The sequence below is a fragment of the Sinocyclocheilus grahami genome, unplaced genomic scaffold (genome assembly GCF_001515645.1).
Source record: "Sinocyclocheilus grahami isolate Dianchi unplaced genomic scaffold, SAMN03320097.WGS_v1.1 scaffold241.1, whole genome shotgun sequence".
NCBI lineage: Eukaryota > Metazoa > Chordata > Actinopteri > Cypriniformes > Cyprinidae > Sinocyclocheilus > Sinocyclocheilus grahami.
This window is the reverse complement of record NW_015505420.1, coordinates 924,656-947,660: the sequence shown is the minus strand read 5'-3', so window position 1 is coordinate 947,660 and position 23,005 is coordinate 924,656. Positions and strand designations below refer to the sequence as shown.

The window sequence follows — 23,005 nt, the reverse complement described above, 5'->3', positions numbered from 1 at the left end:
AGACTTTATTATCAGAGACGATGAATCTGACGATCTGCAGAGAATCTGTCGAGTCTGTGTCTGCACACTCTTTAGATAGAGTTTTTCCTCAAGGCGTGTTTAACACATTTCAGTGACTCTAGAGCAGTTCTGGAGATGTTGTTCATGTTTTTACGTCCTCATTTAGTGAGACGGCAGACGCTGAAATCAACGCGAGTGTCACGCGCGCTTCAGAATGTGTGTAGTAAATGAAACCGCGCGTCTGCACCATTCATTAACAGAGACAGGCAGAACATGCAGGATTCAAATTTAAATCGACTTTTGCGGCTTAATGTTTACAGATACTAGTCCATATCGTGATTTGATTTAAGTGTAATGACCTACTTTTGATTAATTCATTCCAAATTTGACAAATTCCGCGACATTCCGCGTTAAACTGTGAATTCTGTTTTTATGACTTATGAACGAGCCAGTGTAATGCAAATATGTCTGAAAGGTCTGCGAGAGGATATCGTCACGTGCCACGAGATCTCGTCACACCCCTAGTAATGACAAGCTGACTGTGCCTTATCCTGCTTATTACACGGACATTACACATTATCCTGCTTATTACACTTTAAAAAAAAACATGGATATGAAATATTGATTTGAGAATAAAATATTGCTTTATGTGAGAAAATAGAGATTGTGGAGTGATATGAAACATTATACTAGCAAATCTATGTTAAGAGTAAATTGGTTGGACAACAGTCAGGACTGCTAACGGGTTGAATTTACAAGGATGACATGGTTCACACCATTGTGTTTAGCAACATGTGAAATTCTTGATTCTAAATGGTCAATGACAGCATTCAGTTCTCAAATATTTCAGAATAATAGCTGCTATCCGGAGCTAAACTGTATAACTGTCCACTCATTACCTGGTTTTCTACATGCAGTAGCTGTGTTTTGTCTGTCTGGGGCTTTTCACATCCCCGGGTTATTGTTGTTCTAAGCCCCACTTTTAACCCTGAGTGAAGGTATGTTTCACACTTATAATTTAGAAGCAGAGTTGGCACCACTTTTTTACCCTAGGTTATGAAACCCTTTCCAGTGATGGAAAACAGGTAAATTGGAGTGAAGAAGAGACTGTTTTATTCTACCTTTATATTCCACCGAAAAGTCCATTCAGGAAAAACTTGATAGTACAGTCTGCAATAACATGAGGATGCGCTATGCTAAGCACCAGGTTGCATGTTGCGTTTGTCCAGTCAATGACACTGATACTGCAAATATGCAAATAAAAATGTTAAAAACGTCAGTTTGTGAGTGTGTTTGTGTTGTTAACACCTGGTAATTTATGAGCAGTGTGAAACGTGAAGGAAATGGGGGAGAGCGGGGGTAACACTTTTTGACTTTCTCAAATTGTGTAAATCCACATGGGGTTCAGAGTATATATTTTTTATCCACGGTAATTTCACACTTGTCTAGTACAAATATGTCGCTTTGTTTCATAATTATAGTGTGTACGTTTTTCTTTATTGACCCTCAAAAACTGGAAGTGAAATGTGACAACATGCCCCATAGGTGGGGTACATTGTAACATGACCATATTACAGCTTAAAATGTTATCTGATCGCATTAAAAAAATATACAAGACAAACTAAAATATTTTGTCAATAAAATTAAATAATGATTTATTTCAAATAAAATAATGGCGTTTTTTTAAGAATTCGAAATAATCTGATTTTGGAGTTTGACAACGAACACATTGCAACCATGCTTGGGACGGCCCACATAAACGAGCCAAAATGCTTTACATGTCTTGAAATAATCATTTCTTAACATTAAACATTGACTGTCAGTCTTTATTCACCTGTTTCTCATTGTTTCTCATTAAAATGTATTAAAGTAAATAGTGTGAATTACATCGCTAATGTCATAGAATCGCACGGCGGGGCACATTGTAACGCAGTGTTACAACATACCCCATCTGCGCAACTGGAATTTAAAACTGGTTACTGTCTTCTGATAGTTAGCGAAGCACTAAACAATCATTTAAACTGATAAATAACAGATTGGAGATTAAAATAATAGCAACTTTGTCTCATTTTAAATGAGTGATAAAAACTGAGATGAAAAATTTACTTAAGCCAGAAATATTATTTTACTATGGTGAAATAAATGTTGAGCGATATCTTCAAAAGACTTTTGAATTTTGTCACACTTTTTTTTCTCTATGTAATGTTGATATAGTAACTAGTAAATGCTGTAAATCTGGTTATGCTAGCATGTGTGGAAATATTTAAACCACTTGTGTTACAACTTACCCCGCGCTACTTTGTGCCCCGCACTCCCCTAACCCAGGATTCCATTTACCCATGGTTTAGAATGACCCAGGGTAAACTATTTCAAGTGTGAAAAGCCTTTCTGTTTCGCTCTGAATATTTCATGTACATGTATTTTTGTATTTGTTAAGTGGCCATAATAAAGTACAGTTAGACTGTCATTTTAGCTAGGCCTAAATACATTCCTACAAGGTGATCCCAGTCTGATATTATTCTGCAGTAATACCTGACTGCCTGCACACATACTTGAACATAGCTAAGTTTGAGGAATAAATGTTTAACCGGCTTGCCATACTTGTTCATTAGATATGAACTGTACGGGACGGTCCGACTGTGTCTTTAAAAACTCCTGAAAGCGGTCGAGAATGATGTCAGACTGAACGCGAAATCACTTCCTGAACAGAGAGAGAGAGAGAGAGAGAGAGAGAGAGAGAGAGAGACTCAGACCGAGGCAAATGGGGAGAGCTCTGGCGTTGTAGGGAGAGAGCAGTGGAGGCGAGGAGGGTCTGGCTGAACACGGACCCCGCTGGAAACTTCACATCCACAGAAATACACCGCTACAGAGAGTCGGGCTCTTATATGGAGGAGAGACTCGCCGGGTAAATATATGACACGCATCATGTTTGAGTCTTGATGGCAGGACTGCATGACGCATATGGGGCCATATTTTATTTCCTACTTCATACATTTCTATGATTCAGAGTCACTGATGGAGATCAGATTTCAGTGCGGGGGGGGATCTGAAAAACTTGAGTTCGTTTTGACCTCGTGAACATTAATGCCTTAAATTCAAGTCATTTGTTTTGGCTTATGAAAGTCGTTTAAAAGTAAAAGTGGCAGTGAAGGAATGCAGGTGAATTCGGTTATATGTGTTTTTGCGAGCAGAATGTGAGTTTTTTTTTTTGCAGAATTATGATGATGATGTTGATTGTGCAGACTGCAGACCATCACAAACACTGTTATTACTTACTTTTGCAAAACTGCCTAAGGCCTGTCAAGTAGTGTTTTTGGACATGCCACCATATGGTAGGCTACTACCAACATTGGTACCAAGGTATGATGTTTATCTGGAAATGGTAGCATCGTCTCTCATGTTTTTGGGCTGTGATATTCTTTGAAGAACCTTGGAGTATTTGAATACAGAAAACAAATATTATGTAGAAAGATCAATGTTTGTTTGTTTTTCTTATACAGATTGAAGTCACAGCTGTATTTACATTTCATTTGATTTGCTTTATTCTGTGACCGCATATGCTGACAGTCTCCAGTTGCAGCTTTTTTTGTTAATAAATGAAGTCCATTGTAGCATGGATCCTCAGCAGTTGATTTGTTCATTGAAACCGGATGTCATTTTGAACTCTGAAACCACATGAACAGAGACACGGCCGCCGCACACACTCAATGAGATCTCAAACTAACGGTTTGAGTTTGATTTGCAGTTCATAGTGTGTTCAGGCAGGTCTGGGGCTGATCTTTAGTTTCGGTTGAGTGAGTGTTTGTTGCTTTAAGATTATTCAGACGATGACTAAATTGGAGAAAGGAAGTTTGGTCAGAGGAGAGAGTGTATAGCCACATGGAGTGTGTGACTGTTGCGTGCTGCTGTCTGGTTTCCAAGACACGTGACTGTGCACAATGCCTCCTTTCCTATGCAACTAACATGTGCTCCATGGCATTTCCTGCATAAGATCTCACTCTCTCCATCTAGATGATATCGAACAAATATTGTATGTGTGCATGCACAGTAAGTCGTTTTAACAGAATAGTGTGCTCTCAGTGTCATATATTCCTTACCAAAAGAAAGCCTTGCTGCATTACCAAATGTCTGCTTTTCTGGGTTCCTCCTCAGAGGTAGTATTTTGAGGTCGTTTTTGGACTATGGTGGTGTATTTCCAGGCCCGGAGAGCCACATGGCTTCTTTTCACAGCAACACACTGTTGTAAAATCCACACCAGCTGTTACTGCAGATGAGCTGAATATGAATACATCACTGTTTTGATGCACATATGAGTCCTAAGAATGTGCTTACAGACTTGCAAACAGTGATTTATAGTTACTCAAAATATCGATCAAAATGTTTGTTAGTTGCAGGCCCACATGACATTGACAGTTTTGGTTTGTAAATGTCTCTTGAATAGCTATGGTTTTTTCTCTATTCACTAAACAAACAGTGGTCACACATCCTTGCTGGGAGTGAACCTGTATTTAATATTGTGTTGTCTTTGACCTTCTGTATTTTTGTAGATGGTTTTTGAAGATGAGGGTGTATCACGCAACCTGTCAATGTTGGAAGAAGTGTTATTTTAGCAGAATTTAAATCATTCTTATAGTTTTGCTTAATCATTTGAATTTGTTTTTATTTTATTTTTTTCATTTTCATTTTAGTTAAAATATTTAGTCATTTTGCTGTGTGCTTTGTCATTTTTGTGTATTATTGTTTATTTTTTAACATGTCTATGCAGTTGTATTAATTTTTATTTCAGTTTGAGTTAGTTTGGTACATCACGTTAAAGTAAATGAAATTAGATATATACAAAATTGTTGTTTTAGTTAAAAAATATTTTTTAATGGTTTTAGTTTTATTTAACTACAGTAACCATGGTTTGTCTAATCTAACTAGCTTTTATAAACAGAAAATGAATTTACTTCCTGAGTTGACATCAACAATTAAAGATACACTCTAAAAAATGCTGGGTTAAATGCAACCCAGTGCTGGGTAAAATAGGGACAAACCCAGCGATTGGGTTGTTTTGACCCAGCGGTTGGGTTAAATGGTTAACCCAACCTTCTGGGTAGTAACCCAACCTCTGGGTCAAAACAACCCAATCGCTGGGTTTGTCCCTATTTTACCCAGCACTGGGTTGCATTTAACCCAGCATTTTTTAGAGTGTAGGGTAGTGTTTTTTCCTGACTTTTACAAGTCCATTTATTTTGCCATCCTAGCTATGCATGGCTGAATGTTTAGTTGCATTTTAAGATTTGCAATTATTATAGTTTTTTCTGTCATTGCTGGGTCACGACAGCTCATTGGCCAGTTTGACTGTATTCTGAAGCAATATCGTCATCCGTGCATCGTTCTCACACAATATACAAGGCCATGTTTCTCGGGCTCAATGCATGCCTTTAAGAGCGCTGTCTTTGGTTTGGCCAGCTGCCACATCCCTGATGACGCGCAGCAGCTGTATTTTTGCACTGTGTCCTGAGTTGCCTTCCCGAGGCCTCGCACTACCAAACATTCCACATGGGGCTGAAGAGCCAACCGGGGGTTTGTTGGGTTTGCCTGAAGTGCTCTCTGGGCCGAACCCTGACAGCCCCCTTCACTGAAAGCCTTATCTGAATACAATGAGCACGCTCTGTACATCAGTAATTAGATCTCGGGCCTAGAGACTCTCGAGATGTGCTGTGATGAATCTGTCGTTCTGTATGATGTGCGCACTACACCATCGGTCACATGCACTTCATGGACCTTTTGTTTGTTGAGAACAGACTTAAAATCTTAAGAGTATTTCGCACTGATTCACTGCAAACTGATAAAGGCATTCTGGCACATCTGTGTGCCGTTTGTGCTAGAAAATATCAAGACTTTTGTATTTATTTATCATTAGCTTACTGCTAAACGAGAGAGCAGTGCTCCACAAATGGGGATTTTTAGTGGCCAATTCCTAAAACTATTATTTTATTTATAATTATTATTTCATTGTTAAACTATTCATCCCAAATAATAAAACAAAACTTATTTCAACCCACAGTATGATTGGTATTACAATATTATTTTAAAGGGGTCATATGATGCGATTAAAATTTTTCCTTTCTCTTTGGAGTGTTACAAGCTCTTGGTGCATAAAGAAGATCTGTAAAGTTGCAAAGACTAAAGTCTCAAATCCAAAGAGATATTCTTTATAAAAGTTAAGAGTCAGCCACGCCTACCTAAAACGGCTCGTTCTAACACGCCCCCACATGTCTACGTCATAATGTGTGAAGATTTGCATAACACAGCCCAAATGTTCACGCAAAGAAAGAAGGCGTAACTTTTATTCTCGCTGTAGTATTGTTGTTGCCGCTACCATGTCGTGAAGGCACTTTGTGTTTCGTTGTGAAAGCGAAACTACTTTGTTTGGCCTTCCAAAAGAGGACGATATCTGCTTCGTCATGCCTGGAGCTGATCCGTGCTGGTCGCTGAGGAAATACAACAACTTTGCGCTGTCGATCGCCGGATCGGCTTTCACCGTGGACGAACATGTGTCACATGTGGTTGCCGCAAGCCTCCTTCGTCGAATCCGCCGCACCATTCTCAAGCCCGCCGCCTGTGCTCACTCTAGGCCGCCGTGTATGATGCTGTGTTTCGTTGTGAAAGCGAAACTACTTTGTTTGGTCTTCCAAAAATGGACACGACTAGAAATCAGTGGTTAAGTTGTATTTACAACACTGTTCCAGAACACTTCAACCCAAATATTCAGATGTGTGCAGCACATTTTATGAAGGACTGTTTACTGATCCTGGGAGAGTAGACTATAATGCCGGCTGTTCTGACTCACAGTCTGTAAGTAAGTTTTTTTATATTTAAAGAGTTTTTATATTTTATATTTTTTATATTTAAAGCGAGTTTTTTGGGCAGTGTAGATCACAAATGCAGACATGGTTTTATGTTCGCGCGATGCAACGCAACACGTAAAAAGACAGTATAAGTCATTATAATCCGTAATTATGTCCCCACTGGATGCAATGAATGCCTCGTTTATAATGGGTTTTCATGTTTTTGAATCATCGGTCCGGCCTGACAGGGCATCATCACAGTATGGTAAGGGGCGTAACATTTCCGTCACACGCTTGAGGTATTCGGCCAATCATAACGCACTGGATAGCTGGCCAATCACAGCACACCTCGCTTTTCAGACCGATGAGCTTTGTAAAAATCGACGCGTTTCAGAAAGGCGGGGCATAGAGGAGAAACAAAAGCAGCATTTCTCATTTTCATTTAGTTTAACTTGATGTAATAAAATAGCTCAAACTAAAACTGAAATGAAACTATATAGACATATTTAAACATAAATGATAACTAATAAAAATGACAAAAACAACAAAATTGCTGAAACTTTAACTAAAATTAAAACGAATTCAAATCATTAAACAAAACTATAATAGCCTAATCTCAATAATCTCATACGTAAATACATACATACTTTTATTTATTTAATGAATTAATGAATTAATTCATTCATTTATTCATTTATTTATTTATTTTAATAACCCCTGACAAAAAATGTTTTCTACCAACCGTGTAATTGACAAAATGTTTCTGGGTTTAAGATCGATGCAAAACTGAACCTCAGCTCTCAAAACTCATTGCACCACACTGCGTTATTTACAGTAAGTTTTCTTGCGCTCTGTGCCAAGAACAATATTTTTTCTTTAAAAGAAAAAATAACAGAAATGTGTTTTTCCCGTAATGGAGTTGAACTGTTGAGCTTGATGATGCCAATATGAGTGAAATGCTGATAAAGACCCCAAAAAAGTAATTACTCTTTCAAAACATGTTTTGTTCCAGCCCCGTTACATTCAGAGTGTTTCGGGGTTGAATGTTACAAGGTCGAATATTGGTGCAAAAGCAGTTTATATAGGACATTTCACAGAGAGTTCTTTGAATCCAGGGTTGGGGTTCATCTCTCATGTAGCCCACATTGTTTACAGTGAGTAAACTCCGAGTTGGCATGTATTAATAGTAACTATGCACCTGACCTGTCGCTGTTTCTTTGATGCCAGTGAGATGCTAGACTTCAGATCCCGTCTACATTCAGGTCTCCTATCAAATTAAATCAAAAGCAGTTGCTTCATATAGTCACTGTATGAACCTATTCAGTCAGATATTGGAATGAATGTGGCTGGGAATGACCTTTTTAATCATTGTGTTGTGTAAACAGTGTCGTATCAGTGTCTTCATGGAAAATTGTTCATGCTTAATTGTATTTCTGTGTACTTTTGTAAGAGGGAAAATATGGGATGAAAGAGGTGCAGCGACAGTGCAGCGATAAGAGCAATAAGCGCTCTTTTATGGACATATTAAACCAACAATACGCAATGAACGTTGCACGCAGACTCTGAATGTATGATTTACTGTCAAACTCGGGCTGGAGGTTTGATAGTTTGTTCAAATAAACAGCTTTTTCTGTCTCTCCCTCCCCCTCTGTGTCTTTGTGATTTCTGGTAAGTGACATGGCTGGCCTTTGGCATAATGCCTGGCATGATCACATGGTATGGATGTCACGCCAGTTTATGTGTGTGTGTGTGTGAGTGAGTCTGTGAATAATTCCACATGAATGACTGTGTATCTTGAATAATTCCAGCAGGGCAGAGCTCACTGGGACTGTAAACACCTCAAAGCTCTGATGATTTTCCACTTCAGCCGTCCTGTGTCGTGTTGTTCAGGACTCTTTAAGCTGCTTTTATCAGTTCTAATGGCTGCCCGGGTCTTGCTCACAGGTATCTTGGCAAGTATGTGTTTCTGTATTTGATACACATGTTAAAACACGCACATGCTATGCCAGTAGACCCACCAGTTGCCTCAACAAGCATGCAAATGATTGTTCTCGTTATTTGTTTTTTTTTGCAAATGATTTCTTTCATCATAGTTGATGTGAATGAGTCTCACAATGTAATACAAAAGTGACTTTTTATTAGTGTTTGCTAAGCAAATTAACTTGGGCTGTCAATTTAACATGTTAATTGCATGTTAAAACGATTAAAGGTGGGGTAAGTTATTTCTGGTAGCCAATGTTGATATTTCAAATCACCAAAACAAACACTCCCCTACCCCAAAAGGGTCTCGCCCCACACATACGTACGCAACCCAGGCAACGATTATGGCGGAATCTGCTGTATTAAACATATTATCTTACTTTTCGGAAATACTTTGGGAGCTGACGCTTGAAACAGACGCTCCAGGCTTATAGGGTGTGGAAATGAATGATCTTTATCATAGCTGAAGGGAACGATAATATGATTGCAGATGAACAAACAAGCGAACATGACACACGAGCATATTCAAGCAAAAGCCAGCATATATTAGTTCTGTGAAACAAAGCAAAACCAGTGTTACTCACCTATCGAGAAGAAAGCAACCTCGGCGTCCGATCGCAGGCCTTCCCGCTCCTTGAGTTCTCTCCAGCGCTGGAAAGCTGATCCGAAATTTACACTGGTCCTACTTCTTGCCTTCTAGTAAGCCTTCTTTTGTTCCGCAGACGTTTTCCTCTTTTGTTTTTTATCCACCATCTCTATCTTTCTGTCGTCGCTCAGCTCGGTCGCTCATATTAGTGTTTGCTAAGCAAATTAACTTGGGCTGTCAATTTAACATGTTAATTGCATGTTAAAACGATTAAAGGTGGGGTAAGTTATTTCTGGTAGCCAATGTTGATATTTCAAATCACCAAAACAAACACTCCCCTACCCCAAAAGGGTCTCGCCCCACACATACGTACGCAACCCAGGCAACGATTATGGCGGAATCTGCTGTATTAAACATATTATCTTACTTTTCGGAAATACTTTGGGAGCTGACGCTTGAAACAGACGCTCCAGGCTTATAGGGTGTGGAAATGAATGATCTTTATCATAGCTGAAGGGAACGATAATATGATTGCAGATGAACAAACAAGCGAACATGACACACGAGCATATTCAAGCAAAAGCCAGCATATATTAGTTCTGTGAAACAAAGCAAAACCAGTGTTACTCACCTATCGAGAAGAAAGCAACCTCGGCGTCCGATCGCAGGCCTTCCCGCTCCTTGAGTTCTCTCCAGCGCTGGAAAGCTGATCCGAAATTTACACTGGTCCTACTTCTTGCCTTCTAGTAAGCCTTCTTTTGTTCCGCAGACGTTTTCCTCTTTTGTTTTTTATCCACCATCTCTATCTTTCTGTCGTCGCTCAGCTCGGTCGCTCATGTCCATCCTGTGCACTGAGCGCTCTCTCCTCCACATCATGAGTACGCCCCTTACTGCTGATTGGCTTTTGTTTGTTTTGCTACTCGGCCCGACTCAATTTTCTAAAGCATTTTTGAAAAAATTAGAGCCCGACCGATATATTGTTTTGCCGATATTATTGGACGATATGAGCCTGTCGCCGATATATCGGTATCGGTGAATATGCCGCCGATATGCCACCTATATGAACATTTGTTTTACAGAACATATGGGGGGGGGGGCGTTCGAGAGGGCTCCTCGAGCTGAAGGGTTCCCCGAATTTGGTGCAGATCCGTCGGCGCGTTCGTGAGATAGTGACTCCAGCCAACACTTTCACTTCAGTAAGGAGCTCTCTTGTTCAGGCAGCAGCATTCAAGTGTTGTCTTATTTGACAGCAAGTGCCCTGCGAAGTGGACTTCACATGAAATTTCGCCATGATTCCAGTTCCAAGGGAACATACACATTACAATCAAAGGGCATTAAAGTGCGTGAGACGTGAATTTATATTGTATTTATTTACAGAGGTATATTATTTCACACTTCTCTAGTAGGTTTCGTCTGTGTGTGAAGACAGTAGCGCAAATCCGTGAATGAATGTTCCAAAGTGAAATAAACTTCAAAGGAATAAAGTTGAATGGAATTGAATTGAATTAAAGTTGAATAAACTTCAACTTTACTGTTCAGTGCACTGATGTCAGACTCATTTTGGATAATAAAGTTTATTGTTAAATTGTTAAATGCCCTGCCTCCATTACCTATCTTTGTCACATCATTATAAGTGTTTGATCACCACATTTGAGTGATCATTGCAAAAAATGTGTTTATGTATATATATTCTGTTTATGTATATACTGTATTCTATATATAGTACCAGTCAAATGTTTGGACCCTCAAATGGTTAAGTGTCCAAACTTTTGACTGGTACTGTACTATAATATACACAAAGAATATCGGCCGATATATCTTTTTTTACTCCCTAATATCGGTATCGGTATCAGCCCTGAAAACCCCATATCGGTTGGGCTCTAGAAAAAATACATACCCTACCTTTAAGGCATTTAACGCCCAAACCTGTGTGTCATCTTGCATTGATGAACATGATGCAGGACGATGACTGAGATGAGATATTGAAATAAAATATTGATTTTTATATGACAGTTTAATAAACAAGAAGTTAATATTGTGTTACATTTTAGACGCAGTGTTGTCAATATTGTCTTTTTTCTTAATTTCATAAACAACAGTTCATTTTTGAATGAATCAGCCGTTTAAATGAATCAGTTGAATGAATGATTCAATGACTCACTCATTAAGATAGTGACTTTCCGCCACCTACTGGCACTTTTATTTCATATTTAGAGTATCATTTCATGTTTTTTTATTATTTCATATTTGCATATAATTTTTTAAACCCATTAATGGATGTTTAAATCCTATTCATCTCATAGCATTATTTATGCAATTCTAATCGCAGTGTAAAAATATACCTAAATGCCACTTGTAAAAAACAAAAAAGTGACATGACGTACGGCCAAGTATGGTGTCCCATACTCGGAATTTGTATTTAACCCATCCAAGTGCACGTGCACACACACACACACACACTGTGAACACACACCTTGGGGGTTCGGTGCCTTGCTCAAGGCCGTCACCTCAGTCGTGGTATTGAAGGTGGAAGAGAGTGCTGGTCATTCACTCCCCCCACCTACAATCTCTGCTGGTACCGATACTCAAACCCGTGACATTTGCGTTACAAGTCCAACTCTCTAACCATTAGGTCACGACTGCCCCCATGGACACTAGGTCTCCTTGTCAGGAAATCCAACCCTGGTCTTCTCTGTGATAGGCGGACATACTGTCCACTAACACTAACGAGGAGTTAAAAACAATGTTACACCTATGTTAAAACAATGTTACGCCATATTGTAGCTTTGTAGCTTATGTATTTTATATTAATCAATATATTTTTTCCTTTTTTTTGGAATGTCTATTCAGTGCTTTTCTCGTTTAACACAATATTGACTTTTTAAATTAACTTTTAGAGGTAATTTCGCAGCCAAAACTGATGTGTGATTAATTTGCATTTAATTCGATTTATTAATATGCACATCATGTAATTAATTATATGTAAAAAATTGAATCACTTGACAGCTCTAAAATTAACATATTAGTGCTCATAGTGGGGTGATCAAACACCAATATTAAGTATTAACATTATAAATGATCGTGAGTGTTGTTGAGGAGAGTGTGCTGCTACTTTTGTGATCAAACGCACCATTTGAACCATAAAACAGGTGGAAAAATCCCACGGACGCACACTGAAGGACGAACTCAAGCCAAATCTCTCTTTTCATGCCAGGCAGCAGGAAAGCACCTATTGCATGGTGGTGGTGGTGAGTTTTGCACAGGCAAACACCACTGATATTTTCTTGCAATTAATAGTCCTAAATCTCTTTACAAGAATCAAAAGTGTAGTTCTTCTGTTTTTACCTTTTCTACATTATTATCAAGTGTTATCAAGCACACCTGTGGTGTATGAGCTCTCATATGCCATGATCCAGATCTTTGGTTGAGCTCCAGCAGAATGTCTGGAAAAATCTCAGGGAACAGTTTTATCTTCATCTGCACTGCTCCCATGATCCAGCGCAAACCCACTGTGGCGTTCCTTAACTCGGCTCTTGTTAATGTTTTTTATGAACTGATAATGATCAATAACAAGGTTACATGATGGGAATTTCTAAAAACCAGCACAAATCTTAGTTCACTGTCGCAATCTGTTAGAGCTGAATTTGCTTAATTATTATAAATGGTCAACTGTAGTGTGTGGATGTGCAACTTCAGACAAACTCCTCATGAAACGCTGAGAATTGTGCTTGGCTGATTTTGTAGATGGTTAACCCATATTTTCAACTTTTAGCCTCTTTAGTGTTTATATGTGAGGTTTAGAGATTAGGTTTGCTCGTTTCTAGTCAAAGCAGATCATATTTTTCTCTTGCCCTGAAGGCATGTTGATTTATTATAATTTAAATTTCAGTACAGTGCAATTGATGAGAACTTGGAGGCTGTTTCAGCTGCAAACCATTAACTGTTTATGTGAAGACTGTACTGAAGATCCTTCCTGGATTTAACGGTTTTCAATCACGATGTTTATAGATTGGCTGATGTTGCAAATAATGTTCAGTATCTTGCACAGACTGATCGTTTCGCTTATTAGGACCTCAATACATCACCATGGGTATTAATATTGTCTTGTATATGCTTTTTTTGATAATTTTATAAATCACCAATAAGGATGCCACAATTCCGTTTGGTACGACATTCACGGTTCAATACACGCTTGTGAATTGTGTTTTTCAGTTTTGCGTTTAAATAATTTCTTTGTGTTTTATTTCTCTCCCAGTAGGCCTTTATCACAGTCCGCGTTTCATCACATCCGGCTCCGATTAGTAGCATAAAGGAATAGGGGTGCTCCGATCAGGATTTTTGAGGCCGATCACCGATCGCTGATCACAGAAATCAGTATCTGCCGATATCGATCACCGATACCGATCTTTTTAAAGCCTTCTTTTTATCATGTAGAATTATTTATAGTGATACTCCAATCAGGATTTTTAGACATTTACTCAGGGCCTTAATTTCATTTTTGAAAATGGGGGGAATTCCCCTCTTAGGTGACTCTTGTTGGGGGCATTTTTTTATTTGAGGGGTGGAGGGGGCATTTTTTTGATATTTTTCAAATATATATATTTATCCGACATAAATGTTTGACAATGCAGTGGATTTTTGTTTTTACAATTGTGCAATCGTTGCACAATAGCTTATACACAGCACAAGCCTGATTTTGTGAGCTGTATGTGAGGCGGCCTTTTACACCAGGTTCACACATACTCCGTTTGCAGTGTGCATGATGTTGTCCATGTGTGGTACAGAAGCACCACGGACTGTGCTTTCACACAGGAATCTACTTCTGATCCGTGGCTGTTTACCACAAACACATCATTTATCCATTATTTTGATTTCAAATCCAAACATTGTTACTGAATATGCTTTTTCAGCATTGCGATTCTTTTTTACACAGTACAGTAATACAATCTATTAAGTGCACGAGTGCATCTATTATTGCTTATCTAGAAGTGCTCTTTTCCTTTAAACCTAGCAGACACGATGTGATTTGATGTGATTTGAAGCAATTTGCGCATTTTGAGAGAGAAAGAGAGCGCGTGCGGTGATTAGATTCACTCATGCTGTTTGTGAAATTAAGTCTCACATAAGGTTTTCAAATTACTTTACAAGTTATTTAATTAAGAAATATGAATTGTACCTCACCTTCAGCATTATAATTATTGTACCTGCGCCGGACGGAGACGGTGCCGCTGCATGTCGTGCCAAATCTCTCACAGCAGGCGCGTCATCAGCTTGAGATCATTTTTTTTGAGATCGGCCTTTTTAGAGACAGCCGATCAATCATCCCAAAGCGATTATCGGCCGATAGCGATCGGTAGCCGATCAATCGGAGCACCCCTATAAAGGAATTTCCACCTGCATTATTGTCAATGTACGGACGCCAGTTGAAGTCAGTGAAGAAAATCAGAGAAGTTTCTAGCCATTTTGACACCCTGAGCGAAATCACTATTGGCGCCCACCCATCCCACTCCCAAACATGATAATTTAAGATTACATACAAAACAACATAAAACTGATTATGTAAGCACTCAAATCTTAAATAACAACATTGTATATATATCACATTTCTTGTAGACTTCCACAAATCTGAACGCATTATTTGTAAATTGACTGTTAAGATATACATTTTGCACCATTTATCATTTTATAATACCACTGTGTAGCCACTACATGCCTGTAGCCTAGCCCTATATAAAATACAGGTTTGTGCAATCCCTAAGTTGCTAAGAAATTGTCATCACACACAAATTAATTTTATTACATTTGGATACATGTTTAGATATGATCAATGGCTACTTTTTGTCTTTATCTGTTTTAGTTTAGTTGTTTTGTTGTTGTTTGAAGCGTTGATTTATAGTGTCAGTTTTTGCATTATTATTTCAGTCAAACCTATAAAACCCTTTGTAACCCCAAACTACATATAAAAGCTTGATCAGTCACATACTTATTCCCTCGTTACTCGTTGGCGCGTGAACTTCACCTTTAAAAAACGCAACGCTCTGCCCTCTATGTATATACACTGCTCCCATTCAACAGAATCAAGCCACCACCGCACTGCAGTCTGTTGGACTGCAGAAAGATACTAACTTTTCAATCTGCTACGTTACTGACTACACTTTTCTCTCACTTCCGCTGACTGTCATCCACTGAAGCAGTTCCGGCGGATGACGTAAGACGCGCGGCGTTGCGTGATTAGTGACGAATGCAGAGAGAGAACAAAACAAAATGCCAGTCACGAATTAGAAGTACAAACCGAAGATTTGCAAAGAAAAATGTCGGAGGATTTCGATGTAAACCAAGAGGAGACTGGTTTTCCTTTGCTAAAGTAAGAAACTTTGCTTCCTTTGCTCCTATTAAACAAACTCGCGAGACTAGCATATCTCAAGAGGCGCACGCGTGCACTGCGCATACGTCATACACCTTCCACCGGAACGGATCCGCATATGATAGATAACGCAAGTGAGAGAAAAGTGTTTATTACGTTTGAAATATGGATATTTTCTTTAAAACTCATGGATTCGCTACAGGGGGCCTTCATTCACCCCCCCGGAGCCATCTGCGGCTCGTTTTATTATGAATGCGCGAGCTTTATTTGCCGACTTGTGGACTGTTCAACTGCAACACCCGCTGAGTGCCATTAAACAGCTTGAAAGATCAAAGACAATTTTTTATATAACTCTGACTGGATTCGTCTGAAAGAAGAAAGTCATATACACCTAGGATGCTTCGAGGGTCAGTAAAACACAAGCTAATTTTCATTTTTGGGTGAACTAACCCTTTAAATTTGATACAACTAAACTTATTTTTTAGGACCCATCAACTTTGCTCATTTTTGAGAATGCCATTGTTTTTCACTTAATGAAAGTTTCATCTGTCTGCGCGCTGCGCTCTGCTCTCTTCACTGCAGGCACGTCTAACAGTCTGACCGTAGCAACAGCTAACTGTAGTAGGAACCGGTGGCGCCATAGGTCACAAACAGCTCTACTGAGCTTACCTTGATGTGCTTGATATAAATTTAATTTTGTTAGAAAATAGCATCTGGCATTTATTTATTTCCTTATGTCAAAAGGCTTCATGGTCCTGATGGACACATCTCGCGGTCCGGATTCGGATCGGGGTCTGCCAGTTGGCGACTCCTGACCTAGATGATGCCTCATAAGCAGATCTAATGTAATGCAGCAATCAACACTTTTCAATTTCACTCTAATCGCAACAGTCATAATTGGTGGCATTTTTGCCCCAAACTCCTTTTAATTGACTGCTTCTGGTCTACAGTACAGCTCAGACTGTATTAACTGATGAAACTGCTGTTTGCATGATGCTTCATGCATCACAACAGACACTGTGAGATGCAGTTACAGCAGCCGTTTGAGCTGTTGCTCACTGACTCATATATGTAGTTATCATGCTTTCACTAAGCACACTGGCACCTGCACTCATCTGAGCATGCATTGCTGCAGTGTATATGATCACTGTGTGTAGAATACAGTATAGATGGGTGATCCTAAATCATGATTGTCTTATTTTGTGTGGTTTGGCATGCTGACACAGTGAAGTATAATTGAAATGGTGAAGAGTGTTCAGTATAATGATGAGATCAAATCATCACTGCACTGATGCTTACTGGTCAGACGTGTGTCTGTTTTCACTGCAGCCGGATCATCACTGACTAACATTTATAACTGGAATGCTTCAGTGGAGACTCATCTCTTTTCTGCTGGTTATTGTTGTACAGTCATACATGACTAACATGAAATAGCCTGCCTTATTTCTGTGGTATTAACAGTTAATCCTGTCATGTGATTTGAATTGCTGCCCCCGAGGTTTCTCAAGGTTGACCTATGACCTGTGCTGTATGTATTTGAAAGTGCCATGAACAAATGGAGTTTATGGAACATTTGCTGTTATAAAAATATTCATCTACAATCATGTGATCGCTCAGTCTAGAGCAGGAAACGGACATATAACTCATTTACATTATGCCAGACTCAGTCTTTGCATTTATATTTATCATCTGGACTATTTCTTTACTGAAATCTAAAACCCCACAGCTCACACAGTATTGATGGGTCTTTAGCTTGAATGACAGCAGCAGATCTGAAGACACTGTGAATAATGCATATTGCACACAACAGTGGCTAGTGCTGCTTGATATCACTTGCTGTCTGGCTTTACACAAATTGTCATCCTGGAAATAACCTACATAATATTGCGTTTGAGGAAGAGTTAGACGCTGGCCTTGACATATCTTTGAGTTAGGCCTAGTTTTGTTTTGAGACATTTAGCAGCAGGTAAACTCGACAAGCAGAACTGTACATTCAACTTTGTTTTCAGAAGTAGTCAGTGCTTCTTAATTTTACATGGAAAGACGTTTTAATTATGAATTCTACACTCATTTCTTTGGTGTTTTCTGTACAGCTCTATTTTTAAGAAATCACTATCGATTTCAGATTTACCCTAAATGACACACAGACTTGTCCACCACAGTTTCATGGTATTATGCCTGCTTCTCATTTATTTTTCAGTCGTTTGTTGTGAATGGCTCCCTTTGCTGTAGAAAGCAAAAACTGCTGAGGGATGAATGATAGTATCGCCGTCCAGTACGTATGTTTACCAAATTGCTAAATAAAGCTGACTCCAAATTAGGTCAGATTATCGTGGCCAAAATAATTCATGATAACGATATTATCTAGCGATGTTTTATCTAGTGAAAACAAAAGTAAAAATAAATAAATAATGCTATCAGTCAAATTAATCTTTAACTTTATTTAGTGTTTTCACTTTTTTGCCTAATGACTCATATTGTCACCTTCTGGCGTGGACGCTAGTTATAGTTATAGTTATAGTTTTTAGTGTTAACATGCTATATAGCCGAAGCGATGCAGCCATTAAACATATGTTCAAATGGAAAGTATAAACTGACTTGTCAAACATGTTATTTTTATGTTATCATGTTATTTTGTTAGTTTGCACTTTTTGTTTTGTTTTATTCACAATTTTATTTATTTAGAATATAAAATTTTTTGACAAGAAAAAAAACAGTTCCTCCTGTGTGTGTATGTGTATATACAGTATATATATATATATATATATTTCTAATTGGTTATGGTGGCATTTTGGGCAATTGTTACATGTATGCTTTGTCCCTGTCTCTGTTTTCTCTGTTTTGTCTCTGACATTTTTCTTAGATGTCTGATTAGTTATCTTGTTCACCTGTTGCCTCCTTAATTAACTCATCAGTTCCTTTGTTTGCTCCGTGTATTTAAACCCTTAGTTCTCCCTTTGTCCTTGTCTTGTCTGTTCTCCTTGATTATCATCTTTTTGCAAGTGTTTCTCTGAGTTTGCTATTAACGTCTATTTCCAGTTTATTCTTCTTCGTCGTGCACTTTACTATACTACCAGCATGTAACAGAAGAATGGACCAAGCCAAAGTTATATTGTGGCATTTTTCCGTTTTATGTTTTTTTCCCTCTCCATCCTTTTTATGAATCTGCCCGGCGTTCAGCTGCTTGGTTTAGAGCAGAAGGATCGTTCACTGGAGGACCTCACCTGGGATATTTTAGATCTGGCTTGCCAAACACACTATCCGGACCGCTTGCTGAGGCTAGCATGGTAAAAAATGCAGAGCGAACGGTCCGGATAGTCCAAGGCACGCCTCCTAGTGAAAGGTCCCCAGGGAGATTTTGCCACATTCATGGAGTGGGTGCTGGTGAACAACAACTCTCCATTCACCATCGGTCTGGCTGAGGACCACGCCAGCCCCGCTCCACATCCAGAGGCCAGCCATCCACCACCGATGACCGGCATGATGGAGTTGCTAGAGCCCACTGCAGACAGAGAGCCCATGCCTGCAGTAACACTAGAGCCAGCGCTTGAACCCGCGACTGAGCCCATTATCGCCCTGGAGACTGAGCCTCATGACAAGTCTGACCAGGTGTTCGAGCCAGCAACATCATGGATTGATAAGGGAGTATTAGTGGTGATCGACAGCTTGGAGAGAAGCCCAGCCCACAACTGCCATGGTGGATGTGATGGTGAAAGCCTGTGGAGGATATTTTGGACACTTATGGACACTTTTGAGGAGGATTTAATAGACTGGTTTGGGGAGGTAATAACCTATAAATTTCGGGAGGCAATTCTCCTATGTCTCCTAAGTCTCTGCTGGTTCCGCCCAGCCCTGAATCTCTTGCATCTCCTGTGTTCCCACCCAGCCTCTCTCTCCCACCTCCTCTCCTAAAACCAACCAGTTCCTCAGTCCTGCCTCCACTGGTTCCTGTCTGTCCCTCAGCTCATCCTCAGTCAGTGCTATCTGGGTGCTCTGATTCGCCTCGTGCCTTCCAGTCTCTAGTTTTGCCTAAGTGTGAGTATCCCCTGTCTCTACACCTCCAGCCTTCGAGTCCCAGACTCCACCTAGGCCCTCTGACCCATCGGCTCCACCTTGGCTCCTTGCTCCTTTGTCCCCACCATGACCCGTCATCTCACTGGCTCCCCAGGCTCCCTCGTCCCTCCGGCTCTGCCTTGGTTAGTCTTGAACCTGCTTCCACCATGGGATTCCACTCCTCCGGCTTCACCTCGTCCCTCCATCCCTCTTGCTCCGTCTGGCTCCTCCAGCTCCACCATTGTCCTCGGTTGCTCCGGCTCTGCCACATTCTTCCGGGTCCCCGCCTCTGCCTCAGTTGCATGAGCTGCCAGCTCCACCTTGGCCCTCTGGACCCACGGTGTCACCCTAGTTCTCCGTCCGCTTGGCTCCACCTGGGTCTCCTCTTCTGGCGGCTCTGTCTCCATTGGTCGTGCGCTTTACTATACTACCAACATGTAACAGCAAAAATTTGCGGTCTGACAGGTTAGTGTTAGGACAGCATGCAGTCCAGACCAGAAAACTAAAGTGAAAATTTGTCTTTGAAAGCACACAGTGATGCCTGGACTCACTTTGATAAGTGCATTTGATAATTAAATGAAAGTGCAAGATGTGTGGCGCCAATACACCATACAGTACTTGACTTTAAAATGAGATACTGTTGTAATAGAATGTTGTGAATTCATTGCGATTAGTTGCCCATGGTTTAGCACATTGTTACAAGAAAAGCACATTCACTACAGCGATTACACTTTCTCACTAACTCGATCAAGTCCACCTAAGTTCACTCAAGTTGCATTTGCATCATTTTGTGTATATAAATACAAGTCAAATGACGTTTATCTATCTGATTATTCTCTTATAGGGTGTGTTTGTTTTTGATGCATTGTTAATAATCCAGTAGTAATATTTTTTTTCTCATCATATTTTGTCATGTCAGTCTCCACCTGTCTAAATGGGTGATTCTAGAGAATAAGCTGCAAAGTGGACCAGATTTCATGCCTACAGTCAAACATCTGGTAACACAAGAGATATACGATGTTAAGAGCCTACATCAGCTAATCTAGAGTATAAACCTCATTCAAGATAAACCAGCCAATTATGCCAAATTTACACTGCAAAGGTGGCACAGAAGTGCTTCTGAAGTGGCATTTTGGTGTCTTTACACAGACTGTTTAATGCTGCTCAGAGGTGTCATTAATGAATTTACACAGCAATTACACCTTTAATTGCTGTGTAAATACTTTAATTTAGTACTTTGATACTGAGAACTGAGGTTGGTCAGAGCAGGCATAATTTAGTCTGGCTTTTATGCAGCCTTGCGTCTTTATGCTGAATTTTGAGCAAGCACAGATCTGGCTTAGTAAAGACGCATTTAGTCTATAATAAATTGGAAAAGTAAAATGACTGCAGATTGTGATAATGTGTGTTTTGGAAAGTCTTATATCAGTGGTGGACGTTTATTTGAGGAATCACTCACATCTGAGTTGAGGGTTTGATCCAAGGGTGAGCAATAGCGATAGTCCTGCTTGACTTGGTGAACAAGACTAGTTCATTACCAGTTGAAAAGACAGACTTGTTGCGGAGCAGGTGAGGATTATTTGAAGGAAATGTGTGTGTTTGGTTTGTGTGCTGAGTCATATTCAGGACAAAGAGTTGTAGAGCAGCGTCTCTTTGTCTTGTGGATTTGATTTGCTATCTTGAAACCGAGCCGGAAACCTTCCTACATGCACACCCACACACACACACACACACACACACACACACACACACACACACACACACACACACATTGTAGTGTATCATTTCATCCCACATTTCCAGGACTTCTCAGAATTCTTAATGAGTTTATGAGGAGCTAGTTACCAGACTTTACATATATTCCTTAAATCAGTTTGACAATACATTATATGTAATGCATTTCCTCTATTTGCTGACAAAGTGTCTTTCCATTTCTTTGACCTCTGCTACTGTTCCATTGTTAATTAGTAGGTGGGTCTTCTTTGTACTATATTTCCAGGTTTCAGCACTTGTTGCCAATAATATCTTAAACAAATATCTGTCATCATTTTCAACTTCTTCTGGAATTTCTCCCAAATACAAAACACAAAATTATTTTTTGGTGTATTGAGAGTAAAAATATTGTTCATAGTTGACCATACTGTATGTCCTCTCAAAAACCTTGCACCTTTTTTCGAATAATCTACCATTTTTCTTCAAAATAAGTTGAAACTGAACAAAGTATTTGTTCTTCATGATTGTGCTAATATTACATAACTGAGATTAGTCTCACAAGTATAGCATTACACAGGGTTTTAGAAATACTGAGGTCCAAAAACTGATCTTGCTAGGGGGTTTGGTGGCATATGGTAAATTATAGGTAAATGATAACAGAATGATAATAGAATTATAAATTTTAGGTGAACTATCTCTTTAAATTTTGAGCACAGAGCAGCCATGGACATATATTCAAAGATTACAGACACTTGGGGTTTTCTTGTCAAGAATAGAAACTTAAAAGAATAAACTATTAACTTCTAGTTCTTAAACTATTTTACTATTATTCTTTAAGTATTAGATGTATTTGCAAATATTGTTATTTTGATAGGTTAAATGATTGTCCTAACCACAACCTATAAACAAAAAATACACACAACATATGCACTGCAAATGGAATAATGTGAACCTGGCATTGTGTGTGTGTGCTGCGAGTGTGCATAAGCGCACGGTCTGCAGGAGAGTGCGCAAGCGCTGAATTGTTAAACACTGGCAAGAATTAAAAAATAATGCAATTTATAAACTTTAGTGACGATGTGACACTGCCTCGATTGTGCAAGTGACAATTCCTGTGTCAACTGTGCAGCGTGCAGCTCGCTTATAGACAGACGCGATGTGGTGATTTGAAGCCATTTGCGTATTTTGAGAGAGAAAGAGAGCGCGCGCGGTGATTCACTCACGCTGTTTGTGAAATTACGTCTCACACAAGGTTTTCAAATTACTTTATAAGTTATTTAATGAAGAAATATGAAGGTGAGTACCTCACCTTCAGCATTATAAATTATTTCACCCACGCCGGACAGAGACTGAGACGGTGCCGCTGCATGTTGTGCCAAACCTTTCATGGCAGCGTAATCAGCTTGAGATCGTTTTTTTTGAGATCAGCCTTTTTAGAGACCGATCAATCATCCCAACGTGATTATCGGCCGA

The 23,005-nt window shown here is 39.4% G+C and overlaps 1 protein-coding gene across 1 annotated transcript in view; it reads left to right on the top strand.

Moving 5' to 3' along the window:
- Window positions 1-2,720: 2,720 nt before the first annotated feature.
- LOC107597940 (nucleus accumbens-associated protein 2-like) overlaps window positions 2,721-23,005 on the top strand; it is a 52,857-nt gene continuing 32,572 nt past the window's right edge. Inside the window, exon 1 of the mRNA XM_016289151.1 lies at window positions 2,721-2,905. The gene's annotated coding sequence lies outside the window, so the exon portion shown is untranslated. The remainder of the gene's footprint in view (window positions 2,906-23,005) is intronic.